Consider the following 25867-nt stretch of genomic DNA (forward strand, 5'->3'; position numbering starts at 1 on the left):
CAAAAGGAAGTATTTAAGCTAGTTTGTTTCCTAAATGAGACAACGTAATGGTACGCTATGATGTGTTTAATGTCGGCTGGGGAAAATGACTGCTAGATGAAGGTAAATAAAACATCACCATGATGTGTTCAAATGTCACTTCAAGAAAAGGAAATGTATGGTGTTTTATTAAAAACAGGAAATTTGTTTTGAAACTAATGTCAGATCTGTTCAGACAGAGCCGGGCTATCTATAGCTAATTATAATGATAGAAAATAGTATTATCAATAAAGAATTAGATCATGAAGCAGTATTGATAAGGTTACCAGTATCTATAAAACTTAACCCCATCCCTCGTCATGATGTAGACTTACTGATAAGAGCCTCGAACAACCTCACTGTTAAAACACAAACTTCTCTCCTCCTCTCTCCGCTTCTAGAACTTTCACTCTTTCTCTTTTCTTCTTACTTATGAAAAGATAAAGCTGCACTAGTGTTGACTTATTTAAGCTGAATTGGAAAGACGGGAAACACACAAACACACACACCCTGAGCAGGGGAAAAATCGATGGTTAATCAGGTTGTGAGGGGGGCGTCTGGACTCCAGGGACAGTTTGTTTAAGTCCCCATTACTACTGCAATCCCTCAGGTATACTTAAAACACACACACACTCACACACACTCTCTCTCATTGATTTCCATTAGTATCATTAATGTAGACATTAGTGTTAAGAGTCTGTGCACCCGCCAAGTTTTTTATTCTCTTCCTGTTTGGTTTGATTTTCAGAGTAAAATGAATAAATTGGTGAGGCTCTAGCTGTTCACCTATGCAAAGACCTGTAGAAATGATTCACACTCTTAGCTAGCCTCACATTTTTCTGACTGGCTGTGCCAAAGGTGGGAAGCCAGTAAGGGATTTCTGTTTAAACCCCCACAGGACAACAGGAGGGATACACGTAAAGAACGTTTTTCTTGTATTTTCATTAATTTAGTTTATTTTGTGTTTATAGCTGTGCTGACTAGTCAAACTGGGGAAAATAAAATAATCTTGAGATACTTTCCTGAAAGTAGTGGAACATTGAGGCTAAAGCTTTAAAAGCTCACAGAGAAATGGAAGCAGACATGGATTAAATAAAACTCAGTCTAAAGTCTGAGGGAACAGAGTCAGACAACACTAATATATGATCTGTATTCACCAAGCGGTTCAGTTGTTCCCTGAACTTGCTTGTGTTTCCACCCAGCCTCGCTTGTTGTGATGAGAAATCCATCTCTCTTTAGAGATCATTTGGTTCAGCTCAATTATAGGAGCTGGTCTATGGGCTCCCAAACAGCTCTTCGTTTGGTACCAATCTGGCTTTATAAATGTGGATTAAAAACAAAAATGGAAGAAAGGAAGCTGGCTCTCAAATGGGAGTCAGCTCCTGTCATCCATGTAAAAGAGCCAACTCTTAGAACCAGCTCACTCATGATTGACCTATCATCAACCGATCTCTTACTCCAAGGGTTTCCAAATTTTTCAGCCCTTGACCCCCAAAATAAAGTCACAGAGCCGGAGACCCCCACCGTACCTGAAGTTTGTTGAAGCATAGCTGAACACAGCCAGAAAACTCAAGAACAGTCATGAGCAGAATTATATTTCAAGGATTTTTTCAACCTTACTTTGATTTCGGGCATAAATCTCACCAAATAACCATGTCTTTATTTTACATTTAATAATTTGATGCATATAATTCAATAAAAACAGGTATAATATACTATTTGAAATCATTTCAAAATATTCTTTGTTTTTGGAAGGTATCTAGGGACACCCTCTTATTGTCTTGCAACCCCCAAGGGGGTCCCGACCCCTACTTTGAGAAACCTCAGTCTTACCCTGCGAGGTTTTTTATCTTAATAGTTTATCAGGTTTCCATTTAAAGCATGTTTATGGCAAAACAAGGGAGAAAAGCTGTCAAAGAGGCTCCGCTAGCCTCTTAGCTCAGTACTAGGGCCGGACAATTCATGGAAAATTAGATTAAGATTAGATTAGCTGTATGGCCTGCTGCAATTTTTAAATCGCAGGAGGTGCAATATTTCTGTGACAGAAATTTGTTTTAAAATCATCAGAATCATCAGAATTGGATATTTTGGTTTCAAATATTTTTATTAAGGAGAATGGAGTCTTCACATAGCATCCACAAAAACATTTTGCTTTTTTCTTTATGCATGTTAACAAAAACTGTCATGGCCTGACATCATATTCAGTAATATGAATAAGGTAAGTCTCTCATCCTTAGAAGCAGGCAAAAATGTCTGCTTATCTAAGTACAAAATGAATAACAGAACAACAACAAACAGTTCTCCTCCCAACCCCAACCTCAACCCACCCACTGAGTGTCACCTTAACCTATATGTGCAAACTTAGATGGATTATTCAGCTCTGCAAAAAGGGGATTAATGGGTGCCAAATCTTCTCAAATTTATCTAATTTGTCTTTGAGGATGGATCTAATTCTTTCTAAATGAAGTGTTCCTGTCAGTTCAGTCAACCACAATTTAATAGTAGGCACTTCTTTCTTCTTCCAAAATAAAAGAATGAGTTTCTTGGCAGTGATAAGGCCATACCATAGAAGATTTTGTTGAGCAACTTGTAAATTTTTTGGTTCCTTCACTACTCCCAAGATAATCAACAGTGGATCGGGTTTAATCTCCAACCCCAAAATCTTTGAGAAAAATTTAAAGATTCCAAAACAAAAATCCTGCAGACTGGGGAACAAGGCATAGCTGTGTGTCAAAGTTGCTTCTGTTTCTGGTGAAATGTCAGGAAATATGTGTAGCTTCAACTTCGAGCAGTGCAGTCTGTGCAATATTTTAAATTGTATTAAACAATAACGTGCGTTTTTAGAACATCCATGCACATTTCAAACTTTTGTTCCAGTTATTAGAATTGGGTATTTTTAAAGAATTGTTCAACCCTTGTTAAGGAATAACAGAGAGTTAAGGAATAATTGCATATCAAATCGCAATTAGATTATTTTCCAAAATCATTTAGCCCTACTCAGTCCTAGACTCCTCTAGACTCTTGTCTCTATTCACCTGTCTAGACCTGCAGGAGGTCTGCAGGATTAAGTCATTAGCAAAACAGATCCCCTCCTCTCCAGGTAAATCAGATAACCTGTGGTAAAAACTGTTAAGTGTAGGGATCAAAGCCAATGAATGTGGAAATAATCCGATAACTGCAGTGTGCAGGTCCACCTAGAGCTTCAACAGACTAAATTTCCTCCAATCACATTGATTCCTAACGGCTGTTCTTCACTCCCTGAGCCCAGTCTGGCATTTTCATGTCACCCAGGTCAGGTGACTACAAAACAACCTATGCTGCTATCGCATCAGAATATCTACATGCTTTTGCGTTATTGACAATACAGCAATGATCACCCTACTCTACAAGTGCACATAGCATTTACAAAAATGCATAAAAGCTCCTGCTTTAACAGGAGACTCTGCACATTATTTGGTTCATTAACTAGAGAGGTGGAGCAGCAGACTTGTCTCTAAAGGTACCTGGTCAGCCTTCTAAAGTATCACTGGAAAGATGTCACTTCAAAATACAGAAATACAACAATGTAAGAGGATAAAGTCTTAGATTTTGAGGAGTAAATCAGCTTCTACTTTTGTAAAAAAAAAAAAGTATCAATATCAAACTTTAAAAATACTCCAAAAATAGGTTTTACCACTTACTTAAAATTTCCAAAATGTAAGAGATTTCCAAAAGTTTTCAAGTCCACAACCTGAAGATTCTGTGCAGCTCTTTCTGGAATATCTGTTTTTAACATGTAAAGTTCGTAATCCTGCAGGACAACTGCAGCATAGTTGAGCTGGCAGCCCTCTGTAATGCAGATAGCTGTGAAATAGTCACAGTAGCTCCCATTGCCAATAATATTTACAGTAACACTCATGGGGTAAACAGTGTGTATGCAAAATGAGGTTGAACAGCAAAGATATCTTCTGCCTTATTTTCAATGTCTGGCTGTTTTTTCAGCATAAAAGTTTTTATGACACTAACTTCTGATTGGACCTACGGATGTGAGTTATTTAAAAGATATTTGCGTGTTGCCAAGACACAAAACAAAAACAAGTAACCCACAACCCTAAAACACTACAACAAACATTTTAATTATAGGACAAAAAAGGAAAGGACTTTATTTTACTTCAGTGGTGTCAGGACCAAGAACGAGGAGAAGAAGAAGACATGGATGGAGGGTCAGAGGAAAGGCTTTTTGTGGACGTATTGATCGAAAGAGGAGAAACACTCTTACTGTGTGTGTATGTGTGGGTGTGTGGGGGTGTGTGTGTGTGTGTGTGTGTGTGTGACCCCATTAATAATTCAAAACAGCTTGATGCAGTCTGTGAGGAGGAATCGGGAGGGAAGGACGTAATGAAAACAGGAGGAATCCAGAGAAAGAAAGGAGGAGAGACGATTCCACACACACATAAACCGTGATATTCCCTCGAGTTTCCCTGCGTTTGTGTGGAGCGTCTATAAATAGGCAGCAGTGCTGAGTGGACTGACATTTCCCAGACAAACAGGGAACTCCCAGACGTCCTCAGAGTTCACAGAGAGGAGACCACAGTCCGACTTCAGGACTCACAGACCGCAGGACTCGACTCACACACTTGTTTAAATGTAGAAGAATGATTTAGAGTCTCAGCCAATAAACGCACCAAAACTTAACTTAAACCACGAGTTTAGAAGTACACAGAACTTTTACTCAATCTAAAGTTAAACTATGATGGAGATAAGATTAGATAAGTTGTCTATCGGTTGTTTGCAGATGATGAAGATGGAGGGCAAGAAGGGATTGCTGCATAAAGTATGAAAATAAAACTTTCTTAGGCTACCTTTGTGTCCCAAAACTAGTGACACATTCAGGCCAAAAGAAAAAAAAAAAAAAAAAGTTTAAAAGCAGTGTCACACTCTGCTCATGTGGTCCGTTTACACAAAGCAGTCGAGTTTGGTTGCAATGTAAAAATCATTTAGCAGACGCTGTTGTTCAAAGCCACATACATCTGAGAGTAGGAACAACACAGGCAAAGATCTAGACAGGAGGAAACTACATCAGTAAGTGCCACAGGCTGGCTCAGTACAGTCTGCCATGGTTTAGGCGCATTAGAGTTTGATCTTGCCCGTCTCTCCTCAACCGATGTCCATCCAGATTTGTCCCAGGATATCTGTCTCTTTAAGGAGAAGAGGGTTAGCTCAGTAGAGCTGGTTGTTTTGCTCCCAATTGGCTCTTCATTTGGTACCAGTTTTGGTTTCTAAATGTTGATTAAATGACAACAAATGATGGAGGACAGGAGACTGGCACTCAAACAAGAGCTAACTACAGCAGCTCATATCACCGGGCTGTTTCGTGGAACAGCTTCATTCATGAATGGTTCGTCATTACTTGGCCACTCAGCCCACATGTTTATGGCAAAATTAGGATTTTTTTTCATGCCAAAGAGGCTCAGCTAACCTCTCAGCTAAGTACAAGACTCCTCTAGTCTCATCTCCCTTCATCTGTGTGAACTAGGACTGAATGATTAGGGAAAATAATCTGTTTGCATATATATGTGTGTGTGTCTGTGTGTGTATTTATTTATTTATTTATTTTTTACAGTTATTATTGTTGTTGGTATAATGTGTGAGGTTACATGAGGCTGTAGTAAACCACCCAGCTCCTCTTATTAAAAAGCAAAAAAAATACAAAAATGCATTGAATTTAAGTGTATTCCAAACAAATTTATTTGAACTACTACTAAAAATTAAATATCAACATTTTCCAAAAAAACAACACCAACTGAGTGTAAATTATAAACAATGCTTACCTTAAATAGCATAACTCAAGTAGGTTAAACTACTACTTTAACCGTCAGTTAAACCAATTTCCTATCATTTTTTAAGAACACAGCTTGAAATCCCTGTCTTTAATGCTCTTTAATGAACCTCTCGCCACTAGAGACCACTGACGCTTCAGTTAATGGCTTCACCCTTCACCACCAGATGTAAGCAATGAGAAGCTCTGCGGTGGTTAACCTGTTAGCGTATAGTAGGAAGACCGCGGTGCGACAGTTTCCAAAGTAGTAAATGGAAATAAAGTGGTATGTGGGCTGTTGAGGGTTAAGCTCACATATGACTACTCACCCCAAAGTGAAAAGAGGCCAAATATCAAAACACGATATCAATCTGCAAAGAGAAAAGAAGGCGGGCGGCGCTAGCTTTCAATGCTAGCCATGCTATAGACAGTAAATCAGACTAACGTCACACCTGCTCTTCTTTGTGTTCTCTCACCTTTAGACTAGTTTTGACTATTCTAAATATAGATTTACGTTTAATCGACTAGGTAATTATACCCCTAAAAACATCCTTAACTAATACTAGCTCAGTTACACACAGACTGTCTCGTGTTAGACTGCGGTGCGTTCATGGTCTACTGCAAACTGTAGGATGGATTTGGATCGGTCACTTGGCTCAGCGCCATCAGTCAGATATCCGATCTATTAATTACATCCATATCGGACCCGATACCGATATCGGATCAGATCGGTCCCATCCCTAGTAGGGATCGTACTCGACGTATGCAGAAATTTTCTGGCAATAATTGCAGCGTACAGATCCATTTAGAGCTCTAAGGTACTTTTCCTCCATTCTCATTCATTCCTAACAGCAGTTCTTCACTTCCTGCCCCCATCATCAGGACTGTGTTACTGCAATATGCAACCTATAATCTGATAACATTTTCTAAGAAGTTTTTTAAAATTACAGTCTCTGTTATTTTAATGACTCATAGTATCATAAAGAACTGAAACATAATGGTTATTTATGATACTATGGAACTGGACTTTGGGCTCAAGTGTATTCTGGATCTGGATCTGGATCTCTAATGCAAAACCACATGCTATGACGTGTGTGCATGGACGGGGTGTATAGACTTTACTCTAGGAACTGGCAGCAGCTTTCAGCTCATAACTTCGATTCAAATGGCCCCCCTACCTGAACGTATAAAAAATCTTGACAAATTAGTAAGCAAAGTTATGATTTAGTCCTGAAACACTCAAACAAAGAAACCTTGTTAAATATAGTTTCATGGAGACAATCGGTGGTCTTTTCCTTCCTCCCAGAGTCTCTGTTGTCTCCGTTTTCCTCCTAAACAAAGGAGTCACTCCTCGTCATCATCACTCCTAAGTTTAAAACTCATCTCATCAACAAACACAGCACTGTGCTGCCCTCCCTGTGGGAGAACAATCTCCATCTTCAATATCGTCCTCTTCCTCTCGGTCTAATAGTCTGAGCTCTGACGCCTCCAGAGAGACAAACTAATAAACTCTCCGACTGTGAGGAGGTACACAATGTGATGGTGAAGTATGAAGGGAGGAAGATCTTACTCTGGACACTAAAGGAGCAGCTCTGTGTGAGCCAAAATCACTGCATGCATGATAAAGCTCTAAAAGTATTAAAAGAAGGAATTCAACCAATCACAAGGCAGGATTCAACCAAGAATTTACCTGCCGATGTTTCCTCTGCAGCTGATCTGGCCCAGTAAACACAGAAGTCTGCTGCTAGCGTAGCACGTAGCCTGCAGCTAAGTGTTTGTTTCATGTCTAATTTATAAGACTTCTCCATGATGAATCATTCAAAGGGAGGTGTTAATACCTCTGCAGAGGTTAGCTTGGATTAGCTTAGCAGTGCCCTGAAACACCTGAGGGCCAGGTAGCTCTGGGCGATCAGGTGCTGCTGCTTCACATTTTAGTCTTAGATAACAGCATCTTCAGGTAATCAACAGCGAATGTTACTGCACATTTTTATATCCTTTAACACCAATCCAGCAAGTAAACAACATATTCCAAGAATGAGACCCAACTCTAAGCATCTCTCTCACCAACTAAGAAATGTTTTTGCATCAATTAAAACTTTTTGAAAACCACAGGAGTCTCACAAAGTCACAGAAAGACTTCTAACTTCTGTCAGCTTTGGAGAAGTCGACTGTCTCTGTTGTGTTTAATTTCTATGGGTATTTTTTAAGAGGAAAGTTGTTATGTCACTGGATGCACTTACTGATGTAGAGAAGTCTGGGGTACACTTCTACAGCAGAAGAAACCACAAAGAGGAGCAAATACAGGCTTCATGCTGTTAGATGCTCTGCTGCCTCTGCAGGTTACAACAGCAGGAGTGAACAAACCTCTCCTAATCCTGATATTAATGATGAAAACATGACTGTCTTGAGCATTATAGCACCTGAACACTGACTGACAGCTGACAGTGATCCTTAGAATAACATTAGCTCAGCTGTGCTTTAATGATGAGGAATTTCTTAGCCTTCACTTCCCAAGTAGCAGCATTATTGACCCAAACACATGGTAAAACCTTCAAACTGTCCTTAAGGTTAAAGACTCTGATGGTGGCAGTGGTGAAAGAAGGATTCTCCTCTACTGTAGATATACTGGTGTGTAAACATCATTGAAGTCAGGCTCTGGCTGGGACGTCTCTGATTGTACTGATTATTACCACATTATGTAATAACGCTGCATTATGTAATACTGTAATAACTTTTCAATTCATTATGTAATAATGCCGCATTTTGTAAGCCACTAAGCAGTTAGGGTTAAGGCAAGGTAGTAGGGTATACCCTGGAGCCCACCTTAAGTCCTAGGGTTAAGCTTAGGTGTTTAGTCTAGAGCCCTGAAGGGGGGTTAGGTTTAAGCATGTCATTAAGCGGTTAGGTAGGGCATACCTTGGAGCCCACACTAAGTCCTACGGTTAGGGTTATTACATAATGCGGCATTATTACATAATGTGGTGCTACAGGGTCTAACAGGGCAAAAACATTTTAATCAATATCTGAATTGTCTGTGGTTGTCACGGTTATCCTTTAGAAGAGGTGGAGAATTAAGATGCATGGTGCCGCAGCTCCACATGGTGGTCAATTAAAGCTACCACCAGTATGTGTTTTTTTTTTTTTTGCCCTTCCAGCTACCTGTACCGAAAGTTCTAGGGATGGGTATATATAGGTACCAACCAAATTGTGTTGGTACTCCCGAGTACCAAGTAATAAAAAAATCAAACGGTACCATGTGTCGGTACCTAAACGCATCCTTGTGACTGCAAGAGAGCAGAAGAGAAGACAATTTTCCATGCTGGACACAAACACAGCACGCACCAGAGTAATGACGTCAGTAGCAGTGAACCAAATCAACTAGGGATGTACGATAAATATCGGCACCGATAAATTATAGGCCGATATTGCATATATTTTACATATTTTAATTTTCCCGATAATAAAATATTTACCGATAAAATCCACCGCAATAAAGGCGTTTGTTCTCTTTCTCACAAAACTACAAATTCCGAAACAGCAGGTGGCACCATGGTATTAAACACCAGAGAAGAAGAGGAAGCTCTGTCCTGGTACCTGTGAACTGGTACGCAATGGTACCAGGAATTGGTACAGAATCAGTTCAAATGTGAAAGGTACCCATCCCTACTAAGTTCAAACTCAGCCTAATTGGTTTGTACTTTCTTATTTACGTCTGAGCTTATGCTCTACTAACACTTACATGCGGCACCAGCTGAGATAGTTTCAATGAGGCTTGAGTTATTATCTAAATATTAGACCTATTACCTAGTAGGTGTGAAGTCCTTAGTTTAAAAAAAAAAAAAAAAAAAAAAAGTGGTGGAACACATCGGAGGATGATGAGGAGCTGAGGATTTTAACGGCTATGTGGTGTAAACAATTACCTCCAATTTCCATATACTGCACATTGCTCCCTCTCTAGTCTATCACAGCATTTCCATCGCCGGCGCTCCAGACCGGCAGTGGCGCGTGCCTGGAGCGATACTTTGCTCCGCTTCATTTCAGATACACTGCAGGTCTATTTTCAGCGCCGGCTGCTGCCAAACCTCATAAATTCACTGTCGTTCAGAAAGCACCAACCATGGAAGTCACAAGCGTAGAACATCTGGTTGGTTCAAAATAAAACACCATGCGCAGACTCCCAACTGTAAATCATGCCTTTATCAACATTGCATTTCATCCTGCGGTGAGAGCAAAGGGTCACCGAGAGGTCAGTGGGTCACAGAGCTACAACGGTGCCATTGACGAGGAAAAAATAACTTTTTGGGATATTAAGCCAAAGAATTTTACGTAAAACCACAGATCCTTTACGCAAACATTTACCTTTTAACTTTCTTATGTACTCATCCGATGGTGGAAGCAATAATATCATTGATATATACCGGAAAGGATGATAAATTGACCCCAAAAGGTACAATAGTCCGCTGTTGACATACTATTCCTGCGTGAACTCGCAGTTCTCCCGTGATCTCTGCCTGCTGATCAGGTCTGCGCTGCGGCACTGCGCTCTAGACATGCTTCCAGTGGACGAGGTTGCTCACCTATAGGTTGGACCAAACCCGTGGTTCTTTGGTGCACGGCGCACTCATCTTTTGTCGAAATTGCAGGTAAATCAGAGTTAGTAAGCAAAATGCTTTGTCATATTTTGCATCCACTTTTGGTGCTGTTTGGGGATTCTTCAGTAAGCAGAAGTTATTTTAAGCAGTTAGCCTGTTTGAGACACACAAGATGCAACACTGTAAAAAAACACCATTAAAAATACTCATCATTGATTGGTCAAATGAAGTGAAGTGTCATATCTTTGACAATATTTGGTCAGCTCGACGTTAAGCTCTGCTGGTTAAGATTAATCTTACATGTGTGAGGTGCAGCAAAACACTCACACAACTAAAGTCATAACGTAACTAGTTTCTACAGAGGGTTTGGTGTGGATTTAACTCTATAACTTAAGACAGAACTTACACATCACTGCTGCACCAGCCACATGATTGAAAGATATGAATAAGGGGTGGCTACAAGTACCCAGGTACCCAGATACTCCAGTATTAGCAGATGTCATTATTCAAGTCTTGATCATTACTTGTGCGCTGTTCATGCACTGTCTTAGAATACAATAGTTCAACATATTTAATGTTACACATGTAAGTGAACTTTCTGGGTTTGCCTCATTGAATATTCTTAGTGAGAAGACAATAAAAAGTAGGAAAATTGATGTCTGAAAGTGCTTTGGTATAAAGATGACAGGAGTATGTACATGTCATAAATATGAGATTGAAATTTAAATTTAAATCCTCTGATAACCCTGTTAGCATTGGTTAGCACATGTCAATGTGATGACATGTGAGCGGAGAAGATTAGCCTGCTTATAATGAACCTGGTGACAGGAGATATGCTCCCATGAGTTTAGTGGAAGCTGATGGCATTTGTCAAGCCGAAGCAAATCCACCATCACAGGTAACAACAGCGACAGGAGTGGAACAGACATCTGAGGAAGGAGCAGTGGAGGTAATGTGAGTTTTAAAATGACTGTAAATGCCCATTCCTAGTTAAGGTAAATTCTGAGGTCCCACTATTTTGATCCAATGCAGCACCACTCTTTCTTTAATGTTTATTTCCACCATCTTTGCTGCAAACAAAGACTTTTTGCTCCAAGTCTAATCTTTTTTTTTAATATACTGCAGTATCTTGTGCAAATCTGATCCTTATCTTGTGAGTTTCAGATAAGTCGTAAATCAACTTTTTGATGCTCTGTGTGATGATTCAGATCCTGAACAATGATATCAGTTCCAGAGCCCAGCAGCTTTGTCACATCATGTCTGAGGAGCAAAGATTAGGTGAACCAAGCCCTGCTGCAGCAGAGCTGCAGGACGGACAACTTCTGTGTGTTTCCACGATAACATCGAGACCTGATATCCATCTCTCCTCTCTCTCTGTCTGTGTCTCTCTATGAAAGAGGGAGGATGTTGGCTGAAGGCGGTGCAGTGACCCAGAGTTTATAATTTAACACTCATGCATGATAGATGAGACACTCACAAAATGAGCCAAAATCAGACACAAAATTCTGCATTTAAAAGCTGAACAAGGGAACACAGACAGAGGGGGAGGGGGGGAGAGATGGGGGCGTTAGAATGATAGGGATTGAGACAAAGAGGGAGAATGAATTGACTGCAAGATGTAAGAGGGGTTTTACAATGTGCAGGTCTTTAATTTAAAAGGAAGAAGTAACAGCAGGGAAGTGAGGAAAAATTAGAGGAAGGAGTAAAAGTGAAGCAGGGAAAATGAAGCAGAAAGATGGAAGCTGGGAGGGCAGAGGAAGAGAGGGATGACAGGTTTGGATCGATAGAGAGAAGATGAAGGCAAGGAGGAGAGAGGAAGTAAACATGGAAAAAACAACAGGGAAGAGAGGAAGTGTGTAAGGAGTTGGATGAAGAAAGAGGGGGGAAGTCTGTGAATGCTGACGCTGCATTTGAAAGCAGGAGAAGTCTGAAGTGTCCACCCCTCTGGGACGGCCTGACTCCGACAGCAAACACACCCTGAGAGAGACTAAAAACTTAAACCCTGACAGAGCACAAAGAAAGTACAGAAATAAAAGAGGCTTGAACGCCCAGGATGCTTTCAAACGTCAGAATCAGCAAAACACAAAGAATTTTACTGTTTCTTCACTAAAAACAGGGACAAAGAAACTGGACAAGAAGATAATAACAGAGACAAATCATTGTTATGCAAATGTATGCAATGCTTGAAGACGCACTGAGCTCTTCAGTTCAGCCGACTGTGAGGTGTTTATATCTGGATATGAAAGGGAATGAATCAATAATAATGCCTCTATATGAGCTACAAAAGCAAGCTTGACCATCAGGGAGATTATTCTGTGAAGTTATTATAGAATTTCTGATATTTTGATTCTGGTATTATTTGTGTTCTAAAACCAAACAATCTCCATGGCTTTAAAGATCAGTAATACCACATTAAGGACCTGTGTCCATAGCTGGCTTTTTTAGTGCTGGCAGCCCTTATTTTTAATTCTAAGCCAGTGTAGTCCAGCGTTTTGAGAGCTTGGCGCCCTGGGTGGAGAACGGGCCCTCAGTGTCAGCTGTTTATGTTGCTTAAAGCACTCAGAGTTGAAAACCATTCAACTTTTGAATTCATCAATGCCACTTCTCCCTCACCTGCCAATCAAAATTATGAAGGGGTGGGACTTTTGACAATAGCAGAAGAGAAACCGATCTGACTTGTCTGTCTTTGGCTTTTTTCGAGGGTAGTTTTCGGGTCTGCAGCTGCTGCCTGTGTCAGGACAGAATTCCTTTACACTGGCTGCATGTCTTCTATGATTTTGTTCCTTGAAATGTGGAAATATGAAGCCTTTAGAGCTATTTTAAAACATTACAGAATCTACCAAAGAAAGCTGGATGAACACAGACCCTAAAGATGCTAAACAGGCATAAATGAACGGTAACAACTGCTGTTTACAAAGCAAAATAACAAAAACACAAGGTAGAAAAATTTGCCAACCATAATATACGCTGACATTCAAATATAAAAATATTCATATTAACATTCTGGCTTAAATTAAACTCAATTAATACCACTAATGTTACACTATATTGCCAAAAGTATTCGCTCACCTGCCTTGACTCACATATGGACTTCAGTGACATCCCACTCTTAATCCATAGGGTTTAATATGACATTGGCCCACCCTTTGCAGCTATAACAGCTTCAACTCTTCTAGGAAGGCTTTTCACAAGATTTAGAAGTGTGTTTATGGGAACTTCGGACCATTCTTCTAGAAGTGCGTCTGTGAGGTCACACACTGATGTTGGATGAAAAGGCCTGGCTCTCAGTCTCCGCTCTAATTCATCCCAAAGGTGTTCTATCAGGTTGAGGTCAGGACTCTGTGCAGGCCAGTCCAGTTGATCCACACCAGACTCTCTCATCCATGTCTTTGTGGACCTTGCTTTGTGCACTGGTGCACAGTCATGTTGGAACAGGAAGGGGCCATCCCCAAACTGTTCCCACAAAGTTGGGAGCATGGAATTGTCCAAAATCTCTTGGTATGCTGAAGCATTCAGAGTTCCTTTCACTGACTCTAAGGGGCCAAGCCCAGCTCCTGAAAAACAACCCCACACCATAATCCCCCCTCCACCAAACTTTACACTTGGCACAATGCAGTCAGACAAGTACCGTTCTCCTGGCAACCACCAAACCCAGATTCGTCCATCAGATTGCCAGATGGAGAAGCGCGATTTGTCACTCCAGAGAACACGTCTCCACTGCTCTAGAGTCCAGTGGCGGCGTGCTTTACACCACTGCATCCCACGCTTTGCATTGCACTAGGAGATGTATGGCTAGGATGCAGCTGCTCGGCCATGGAAACCCATTCCATGAAGCTCTCTACCACTGTTCTTGAGCTAATCTGAAGGCCACATGAAGTTTGGAGGTCTGTAGCGATTGATTCTGCAGAAAGTTGGTGACCTCAGTGTCCGCTGACCCCGCTCTGTCATTTTACGTGTCCTACCACTTGGTGGCTGAGTTGCTGTCATTCCCAGTGGCTTCCACTTTGTTATAACACCACTGACAGTTGACTGTGGAATATTTAGGAGCCAGGAAATTTCACCTCTGGACTTGTTGCACAGGTGGCATCCTATCACAGTACCACGCTGGAATTCACTGAGCTCCTGAGAGCGAGCCATTCTTTCACAAATGTTTGTAGAAACAGTCTGCATGCCTAGGTGATGATTTCATACACCTGTGGACATGGAAGTGATTGGAATACCTGATTTACATTATTTGGACGGGTGAGCGAATACTTTTGGCAATATAGTGTATGTCTTATTGATCAGTTTCTAAAAGCACTTATTTTTTTTTTGAAGAAAGTCTCTATCATGGAAAGGTATATAAAAGGGAAATAAATTCTACAAAAAAAAAGATAGTTTTTTGTACAATGTAGACTGCATGCAGGAACCTGCCCCAAGGTTGGCTGGTAATACAGTAATATTGTATCCCAGGTATTTAAAATAGCCATGGTATTGCTTTAATTTCCATCGCTAAGATATTTTTGTGTATGCCTTCAGGGTGCGTGTCTGTTTCCAGCAGCAGCACCACTGCCTGTATGTGGAGATGTTTCGATTTTTTTATTTATGTTTTAGTCACTGTGAAACACTTTGGTAAATGTAAAGTTCTGTAAAATAAATAAATATAAATAATAAATATATATAAATAAAGCAGATTGGATTGGATTGTGGACAAACCTGGACAGTTTGAGTACACATGTAGCGCTAAACAGTCGAAATCCTGCAGCTAATGACAGCATGTGCACAGTGCATGTTTAATGAAATATAACTTGGATAAATGATTATTAGAGTACTTCAACACTTTTGCCCACCCCTATTAAAGCGCATTATAGCAACATAACTAGAGCTAGGGTGGCCACTAGTGGTGGGTGGCTGAGTTACAGTTTAGATCAGGGATGTCAAACTCAATCACAGCGGGGGCAGATTCTGAATTTAACCTGTGGACCTAACAGGGTCAACATTCAAACATAAACTTTTAACAACATTTTCACCATTAAGGAATCATGGGGGAAAAAGCTTAGCACTGATGATAAACAAAATGATGAGTTTAAAGGTTCAAATCTGAGATAAAATCTCAAACATAGTAGTTCAAAAGGCCAAAACATGACATTTAAAGTCAAAATGTTTTAAAAGGCAAATATATGAGACCGAAAATTGAAATCATGATCTTTACCCGTATAAATTTGCTGCCCCCTCGGCATGGAATACTCTCCAGACTGAATTGAAACTTTCCGAATTCCTCTCACTGGAAAACTTTCGCTCTGTCTTAAATGATAGACAACGTGAGTCCATGGAACAGTGCTTGTGTTTCTAAATTGTTACTGTGACCACTATTCTTGCACTTTAAAATTTGATGTAGCTCCAATTCTTATTATTATTCGTGTTAACTTATTGTGTATTATCTGTCTCTTGAATATGTATTATTTATTATGACGTGTGCTGCTGACCTCTTGGCCAGGTCACCCTTGTGAAAGAGATTTCGGTCTCAATGGGTTTTTTACCTGGTTAAATAAAGGTTAAATAAAATAAAATAAAATAAAATAAATAAATGTCAGATGAAAATCAACATCATGAGTTTGAAGTGTCAAAATATGAGATAAAATTCAAAGTTAGGAGTTGAAAAGGTCAAAATGTGAGATACTTTTCAAAAGTATGAGTTTAATGGTCACAGAGTGGGATTAAAAACCAAAATCATGAGTTTTGAAGGTCTAAATATGAGATGAAAAGTCAAAATTATGAATTGAAAAGGTCAAAACTAGAAAAAAAAAGTCAAAACCATAACTTTAAGTCATAATTGTGAGATGCAAAACTGAAAATGTGAAATGAAATCACAAATTTCCTGACTTTTTATCTAATCATGTCTACTCTTTATCTTTTCTAGTTCTCATGACTAACAAAGGATATTTTAAATCATCAATTTTAAGTTCACATTTTTACTCTGGAGGAATCTGCAGACCTCATACTGGTGGGCCTGCTATATTAAAAATATCTGGCTTTAACTGTAGACAAAACCAGACTCCTGTTAGTGTAAAGAGGGAGAATGCAGCATAAATCAGCCTCTATCTCCTGAAGTCTGGGCCTGGTTTAAGGGTCTGGAGAGCTAAAACAAAGTGGACAAGAGTCTGACTTCAAAAGACTGAGCATAAGTCACTGTGAAGGTCAGAAACTCTGCGAGTTCCTCACAGAGATAGAGAACAACTCACACACAAATCGCAGGATATATGACCATTCAGGCAAACAGATGCACATCTCACGCAACTATGTGCAGAAACATTCACACACACACACACACGCAGGAGAAGGTCAGCGGGTGGTCGAGATACATTAGAGAGCGAGTATGCACTTCCTTCTCACGCAACCCTCTCTCTCTCTCCGACACAAACACACACTGAACCCTTCACACACCACTGAAACACACTCATTCATATTCACTCCCTGCTCACTCATTCATGTGCTGAATGCCGTTGCTTTACAGAAACTACAACATACTGTGAGCTTATTACACACCTGAGGCCTTAAATGATTGCTTATTCAAATATCAGAGGGAGTGATTAGCTTTCACACGACAAACGGTAAACATCGCCCTCGTCCCAGGAGCCAAGTTACCCTGAAAATATTCCTGTGTGTAAGTACAGACAGTGCAAACACATGAATGAAAAATAGTCATTTTATTCTCTTCTTAGTGACATTTTTTAAAGGTTGAATGAAGGTTAATTGTTTGTCTGATTTTCTTATCTCTTCAGAGATTGTCTTCAAACTTTCCATGTGTCCACTCTAACACAAGGATGAACTGTTTTGGAGGTCAAAGGTCAAGCTTGTGTCTCCCTTTCTTACCGTATTTCCTCTAATAAAGTCAATCTGCGGCCAGGGCACCTTATTACAGCTAGTGTCATGGTCAGTACAAGCAAATAAGGGCCGCTCCCCCCTTTAATGGCCAGGGTATTATAAAAGATCAACATCCTTATTACTGTGCATTTTTATTTGAAACAGCGCAGCTTTTAATACTCTCAAACAGGAATCTATTTGAAACAGCGCAGCTTTTAATACTCTCAAACAGGAATCTATTTGAAACAGCGCAGCTTTTAATACTCTCAAACAGGAATCTATTTGAAACAGCACAGCTCTTCTTAACACTTGCTTCTACTTGGCCAATGTGCAGACAGGAGAGTTTACAGAGGGACAAACAAAGCGAGTCATTGACGGCACAGTCAGTTCTTGAAAAGAAGACAGAGAAACAGAGCTTCTTAATCTTCAAAAATACACAGACTGTTCTATGGTCAATCTCCCCTACTCTGAAGGCGTGTTAAACTGTATGTCTCGTATGTTTCAGCACCACCACGATGATGAGTGCAGTATTGTCTAACACCAATGCGAGACAAAGCACAAGTCATTTCAGATGAATATTAAAATCTGTTCACTACAATAGGAGGTTGCCTGTTATTCTTTGAACCATTACTCTCACTATAAGAGAAAGTGTCCAATCCAATCCTCTTTATTTATATAGGACATTTTAAAAACATTCAAGTTTACCAACGTGCTGCACAGAAAAATCACAAAAAAGATCACAAACACTGCATAAGCAAAAAACTAAAGGGATACTTCAACATTTTGGCAAATTCGCCCACTGCCATAATTCCTATAGTCTTAGTAATAGGTTCGTTTTCTTTAGCTGTCGGTGCAAGCTGATCTGAGGGGACCATTAAAACAGCTGCACCGCTAACGCTATGTTAGCAGACGGAATTTTTGTTTTCCCTCATCAAACTCATCAAATACCCAATCCAACAACTCCAAAATGCTCTCGTTGACAAGTTGTGACCTGTACACTCACCACGCTATGAAATAATCATGGAACATTACCAGACGGAGATGTTTAAAGGTTATATGCAAAGCCGGAACTACACTCCAGACATGGCTGGTGCACTGTGTCACTCCGCCCAGTGGTTCACTCAAAAAATAGTTCCAAGTATTTGCTTCATGTGTCGTAATGTTACATAATAATACGTTATTATTTCACAGCGTGGTGAATGTGCAGGTCACAACTTGTCCACGAGAGCGTTTTGGAGTTGTTGGATTGTGTATTTGATGAGTTTGATGAGGGAAAGCAAAAATTCCGTCTGCTAAAATAGCGTTAGCGGTGCAGCTGGTTTAACGGTCCCCTCAGATCTAAAAACAGCTTGCACCGACAACTAAAGGAAACAAACCTATTACTAAGACTATAGGAATTATGGCAATGGACAAATTTGCCAAAATGTTGAAGTATCCCTTTAAGAGGTAATAAATAAAAGCAGGCAGTAACACCATAAAAACATTTAAAATGAATTAAAAACACATGAAAACATAAAACAAAAAAAATAAAAAACTAAAAAGCATAGGGATTAGGACCATAAAAGATAGACAAAGACAGAGATCACACAACTCTCATGCTGAATTAAAAGCCAAAGAATAAAAAAGAGTTTTAAGATGAGATTTAAAAGTTGGTAGGGTGGGGGATGTTTTAATTTCAAGTGGCAATTCGTTCTACAATTTGGGAGCCATTGCAGAGAAGGCTCGATCACCTCAGGTTTTTGGGACGATGAGGCGAAGCCGATCTGCAGACCTCAAGGACCGGGAGGGGGTGTAGACATTTAAGAGGTCAGAAATGTTCTGGGGTGACGATCTGTTTAAAGATTTAAAAACAACAATAAAATTTTTAAATTCTAAAAATGAATGATAAGCCAGTGGAGGGACGCCAGGATGGGAGTGATGTGTTCATGCTTACGTGCACCTATTAAAAGACGAGCAGCAGCATTTTGGACTGGCTGTAAGCGTGCAAGGGAAGTCTGATTAACACCAACGTAAAGAGCATTACAGTAGTCCAAGCATGCAGAAAAAAAGCATCAATTACTCGCTCAAAGTCGTTAAAAGATAAAAACGATTTAATCTTGGATAAAAGCCCCAGATGATGAAAACTGGATTTAACAACAAAATTTATTTGTTGATCCAATTTAAAATCATTGTGAACTCTTAATCCCAGATTTAAAACTGTGGGTTGAAAATAAGGTAAAAGAGGGTCCAGCTCCCTGAGAGAAAGTGTGAGAAAGAGAGACTGTCACCTGGTTTCATTTTCATTTTTCAAACACTGTTTTGTTTTTTTCAAACTATCTTATAGCCTACTGAAAACTAAAAGAAAACATTTATAGTTATAGTTTCTTATCATCATCTTAAATCTATTCTGTAAACCCCCGACCTTCAAGGAATATTTAATATGCTGTTACTATAAAAGGTATATTTACTTTGTACTTAAATATGAAAAATTGTTATCCTCCATGAGAATAAAAATATGACGTTATTCTTCTGAGTGGGAATAAGAAATTAAGGCCTGACTCCAAATAATGAGCTTCCTTCTTATAAAGGCCTCTTACTAGGGCTGAAAGGATTCCTCGAATTATTCGTGTGATTTGATCCAAAAAAGGCAAATTATCTGCCTCAAGGCTTTCCTTAAATCAGTCATATATCCATATACGCCCATGCTGTAAGCTTACACATCATGCCGTGTGTAAGTTGCTGTTGTTGTGTACTGTGTTTCGCACAGACGCCTATTTGTGTTGCACAGTGCACTTGTTTAGCTGTTACTACAATGTAACATGCATGATTCGTGGCGTGAAAATCGTGAGGGAATCATTTTGTGGTCTTTTTTTCTCATATGAGCTTTAACAGTGTTGGACACAATGCACAGATGAGTGTGTGTGTGTCTCTGTCTGCTGTCATGCAACAAACAGGGAGCGTTAAACTGAAGCTTAACTTCACTTTTTGGAGCTAAAAAGTGGACTCTGTGGCGCTCAAACAGAGTTTATTTTGCTAAGTTTACCGCTGCAGTATGCAGACCCGTTGCGCTACACATGTTAAGCTTCTGACTGATCATACGAGCAGCCAACAGCTGATGGATGTGTGACTGACAGACGGTGAGACGAGAAGGAGACAAGACAAAGCCGCAACTCAAAGTTACAAAGTCACAAATAGCGTCACTATGAGCAAGTCTGTGCGCATACATAAACATAACATAAACAAATAAACGCTGTATTCTCCTCATGGAGAGGACACGGGCTTTCACCAGCAGCATTTCATCAATTCACACTGTTATGATGATGCTTCCCAAGAGAACAGTGGCCTCCAGATTTCTCACATGGAAGAAATTTGGACCAACCAGGACTCTTCCAAGAGCTGGTCGTGGAGAAGGGCCTCAGTAAGAGAGGTGACCAGGAACCTAATGGCCACTCTGACTGAGATCCAGAGCTCCCTAATGGCCACTCTGACTGAGATCCAGAGCTCCCAGTGGAGAGGGAACAGAGTTCCAGAAGGAGAACAATCACAGCAAACCTCCACTGATCTGGGCTTTACGTCAGAGTGGCTAGACAGAAGCCTTTCCTCAGTGTAAAACATAAAAGAGGCTTGGAGTTTGCAAAAAACTCCTAACAAAAGCCAAGTGGGAATCTTCAGTCTGAAAGAGCTTAAGGTGTCTTTTCCTCTTCTATGGACTCGTCATGTATTGGTCAGAAAAATAAGAGTTATTTTTCTCCATCTCCATTCTCCATCCTGTTATTTTTACATCTGGCATTCACATGTGGGGACATTTTAAATATTTTTCTGTCATGCTCAGTAGTATAGAACTATGGGTATTGGAACACACCCAGTGTCATCTCTCGCTCCAAAAAGCAGAGGTGGTTATGGGAAAAAAGCCAAACTGCAGTCTTCAAAATGTCAGTCCACAACTAATGGGCAACGTCAGGTTGGCAACGTCAATTTCTCTTATGTACAGTAGATGTCTGAGTTTGACAGCCACCCCAGGAGAGGATCAAAACAAAAAAATGTAAAGAAGATAAATTATTAATGTGTCAGTATAAAGCCTACAAACTTATCCAAACATTTTATTCTTAGTTCAGAAGATTAATGCATCGATAACAGAGCAAAAACTTTCAGGAGCAAAGGGTAAAATAGTAGAAACTCAATATCAAACCATCTGGATCTGTAGTGAATAACACACACAGCGAGCTGCTCCCTCAGACTAAAGCAGATATCATCTTGACATGCTTGTTCTATAATTAAACTGTCTTCCTCGGGATCAGACTGCAGCTGCACGAGACACACAACGCCGTCCTTCCTGTCCCAGCAGCTACTGTTACACACTCACACTCATCTACCTGCACACATGGAGGGGATGTCGGATTAATTCTTCCTCCTTGGCGGCATGTTTCCTTCCTCTTCCTCGTCTTCCCATTGATAACCGATGTCCAATCAATCATTGTTTTTAATGACCTAATCAAAGTCCCATCAGCATCTCAGAAGACTCGGCGACCTGGACTTGTCGCTCCTCATCTTGTCCTAATGTTACAAACATTAAGAGTAAATATTTAATTTGTTAAGCTTGATAACTGGGAAGCCAAATTACCCAGTTAGTCTTTGTCTGGATGGTTGAGAAAGCTGATAGCTGTATGAGACCCCAAATATTAGATAACATAATATTTGAGTATTTTCATGACTATTTTGTCCAGTCTTTATTTACGCAGATAAAACTGATTTAATCTGACTCATCCAATGATGGATTATAATAATTGCTTTTGATTAAGAAAAAATGTACCTGAAATTGTTCTTTCAGCTTTAATTTTATCACTTAGATCACTGAGCTGCTGTCCATCAGGTTCTTGGTCACCTCTCTCACTAAGGCCCCCTACCCTGATTGCTCAGTTTGGCCAGGCCACCAACTCTCAGAAGAGTCTTGGATGTGTCAAACGTCTTCCATTTGAGAATTCTGGAGGCCACTGTGCTCTCAGGAACCTTCAGTGCAGCAAATTTCTGTAGCCTTCCCAGGATCTGTGCCTGTCAACAATCCTGTCTGCAGCTCTGCAGTTCCTCTGACCTCATGGTTTGGTTTCTGCTCTGATATCGTTGCCAGCTGAGAGGCCTTCTGTAGAGAGATGTGAGCCTTTCCAAATCATATCCAGTCAATTCAATTTGGCACAGGTGGATTCCAGTCAAGGTGAAGAAACATCTCAGCAAAGATCAGAGAAATGGGCGGAGCCTAAGCTACATTTACAGTGTTGAAAAGGGTCTGAATACCGATTTCATTGTGATACTTCAGTTTTTTATTTTTAATGAATTAGCAAATCATTCTAAAATCCCGTGTTCACTTTGTCATTATGGGGTATGGAGTGTAGATTTATGAGGAAAAAAGTACAGAATCAGGCTTCAACATGAAATTGAAAAAGTGAATACTTTCTGAATGCACTATATATTAGCAAAGTAACTAGTAAAGTAACTTTTGAACACAAAGTTCATTTCAATTCAGGTTTTTTTTTCTCTAAGATTTAGAGACGTAACAGCATCAAATAGCAAGAAAGAGAAATTCAGTGATAAATGTCGGTCAACCATACGAAACAGCCTTCCTCCTTTTGGAGCAATGTAGTATAAAGTGCACACATCAAAATACACTATAATATAGCATAATACGGGCTATAAATGTGTTGTTTTCCTGCAGGTCATGAGTCGCACTTGTTGAGCATGGTATTCTGCAAACACATGTATGCTCAAAAGTATCTGGCACACTTAGAGATTTTATTTCACTTCTGTAAATAGTTTATTTCCTCAAAAAAAGCTGTCTTTTTTGCAAATTGAGCACAATTTTATTTTATTTTCATTTTTGACACAGTTTATAAAGATGAGTGTATTTCAAAAATAAAGTTATGAACATACTCAATTTATATATATATTTTTTTGTGGTTTCAACTGATCTTGTGCAACTTTTTATCATAATTTTGAGGGATACAGCTATGACATCTCTGTACTTATTTTACATTTTTCTTGCATTTGTTGTACTTTTAAGCAATGTCATTTGTTACTATGGACTTATCACATACATCACTGATCATCAACTGGCGGTCTGGGGGCCAAATCAGGCCCCCTAAAGCTTCCTGTCTGGCCCCTAAAAGATCATTAAATTCAGAAAAGCAGGAGAAGAAGATGTTGTGCTTTTCAGAGTATCTTTTGGCTTTAAATGTCTGCAGCTGTTAAATCCACCCCAAAAGCAATTCATATAGTTTTAGAATGACTTCACATTCGATCTGTTTTTACTGAAATTCACTTGTCAGCCATTACTAGTAAAACATAAAAAAAAGTGTTAAAACTGTCTAAAATGGCCAGATAAAGTGGTGAAAAGGGGTTAGAGAGTGGCAAGAATGGGTGATAAGATCCAAATGGGATGTGGAGTGGCACAAAGGGACAAAAAATTGCACCAAAAGTGGTGAGAAGGGGTTAAAATGTGGCAAACCATTAGTATAAAAGGAAAAAAGAAGCAAGAAGTATATAGAAGATAGGTTAAAATTGGCAAAAATTGTAAAAAATGTAATCAAAAGTGGCAAAAATTGAAAAAGGGGGGAAAATGGAAAAAAGAGGAATAAGACAGGCAAGAAAAGTGGTTAAAAGCAGTAACAGAATGGCAAAACATTGGGTTAAAGAGGCATAAAAGGGCAAAAAGTTTAAAAAATGGGTTAAAAGTGGCACAAAATGTTGCAGAAATAGCTGGTGGATTACAGCATTATAGACTGGGATATATCTCACTGTTAATGCCTATCAATGTGCTTCATTTTTAAAGAAAATACAAATACTAATAAAATAATATGTTAATCAGAACAAAATATTTATTTAATTTTTCTTTATTTGAAAGTCTGGTCCCCAGAGACTCTGTAGAGACTAAATCTGGCCCTCGTGCGGATGTGGTTGATGACCCCTGACATACATGTCTTTAAAATTGGGGTTTAAGGGTTGTATTGATGTACAGCCAATTCAAATACTCCAAAAAATGGCACTACAGCATGTAAAAGTGTAAAGATATGCTCTGGCGGACTTGTTCTATAGTAGGTCATAAAGGGTTCAATTGGTGAAACAGTGTCACACTGGGATGTAGCTCCAGAAGAATGAAAGACTGTGGTTAAAAAAGTGGCCCTAGACCTACTCCACCTAGTGTTTTTGGGCAGGTAAAATGTGTTATACTCGATTATAAACCAATCAGCATTTCATCATCTTTTTAAATAAAGTGACGCATGACAGAAAAAACGTAAATGTTCACCTCCGTTTGCCCTAACTACAGCTAAAAGTTAGCTAAATTAAAAAACTATTTAAACAAAAATAATTTTATAAAGTACCTTAACGTTTTAAACAAGTAAGTTATCCTTTAACTTAAAATCTTTTTTTAATATATATATTTCGACAATGTTATATTAAAAAACTACAACTAGACATAAGGCATTCTGAGGACTCTTTCCGCTTCAACGTTTGTTTGATGCCACCAGTTGGCACGGTAGCTCGTTTCACCGAAACACCGGTTAGCGAGCTCATCACCCAGAGGGAAACATTAGCTTGCTAGTTCCAGTAACTCTTCAACAAACTGAAAATATAAACGCTGTGGGTTGTTATAATATCTAGTGTACGGATATTTACCTTCTGGTCTTTATGGAGGAATGATGAGGAGCTTCCAAAAACGTGGAGAAAAAACAAAAACATCCTCCTGTTGGTTTGAATAACAGTTGGTTTGAATGACGTCAGCTCTTCTGGTGAGACTTCCCGCCGTTGATGAATTTATTGACTTGACATTCAAACGAAACTTTATTGATTTTCTCTGTTTTCGACACAGACAAAACTCTTTTTTTTATGTTTTCTTCCATTTGTAACTTTATTTATCCCAGTTCTGGGAGCTGATTTTCTTTTCTACTTTTCTTAGTTATTTACTACGGAAGAGTATTAGGGCCACTGAAAAAAAAAATTTTTGAGACAATTTTTTTTTTTCAATTGTGAGAAAAAAGTCAGAATTCTGAGTTTAAAGTCAGAATTCTGATAAAAAAAATTTGAGACTTTTTTTTTCATTTGAAGAATAAAGTCAGAATTCTGACTTTTTTTTCTCAGAATTCTGACTTTAATCTCAGAATTCTGACTTTAAACTCAGAATTCTGACTTTAATCTCAGAATTCTGACTTTTTTCTCAGAATTCTGACTTTAAACTCAGAATTCTGACTTTAAACTCAGAATTCTGACTTTTTTCTCACAATTGAAAAAAATAATTTGTCTCAAATTTTTTTTTTTCAGTGGCCCTAATATTCTTCCGTATTTTATCTTTCTTTTAATTAATTAATTTATTTATTAATCATGTTTTTCTGTTTATTTAGAGCCAATACCGGCATAAGAATTAATGTATTTGGAACAAAAAATTAGATATAACTGAAAGTGAATTAAAAAATTTAAAAAAGACAGACAGGTTTTGGTCTTCATCTCAGAAATATAACAATTAATTGTTGATACTGTCCTTAGAATAGAATATATAATTATATATTATATAATTCAATTTAATGCAATAACGCTTTTATTCCAGTTGTTAGATAGGTGTAATTTCACAGGTTATGAGTTTATGATGCTTCTG

General features: G+C 39.1%; 1 protein-coding gene across 2 annotated transcripts in view; it reads right to left on the reverse strand.

Annotated features, from left to right (window-relative positions):
• The window catches only part of kcnd1 (potassium voltage-gated channel, Shal-related subfamily, member 1), a 147397-nt gene extending 122408 nt beyond the window's left edge, over positions 1 to 24989 (reverse strand). For both annotated transcript variants that reach the window (XM_041799554.1, XM_041799551.1), the window contains exon 1: positions 24895 to 24989. The gene's annotated coding sequence lies outside the window, so the exon portion shown is untranslated. The remainder of the gene's footprint in view (positions 1 to 24894) is intronic.
• Positions 24990 to 25867: the final 878 nt, after the last annotated feature.

This window comes from Cheilinus undulatus, linkage group 11, assembly GCF_018320785.1.
Source record: "Cheilinus undulatus linkage group 11, ASM1832078v1, whole genome shotgun sequence".
Classification (NCBI taxonomy): Eukaryota; Metazoa; Chordata; class Actinopteri; order Labriformes; family Labridae; genus Cheilinus; species Cheilinus undulatus.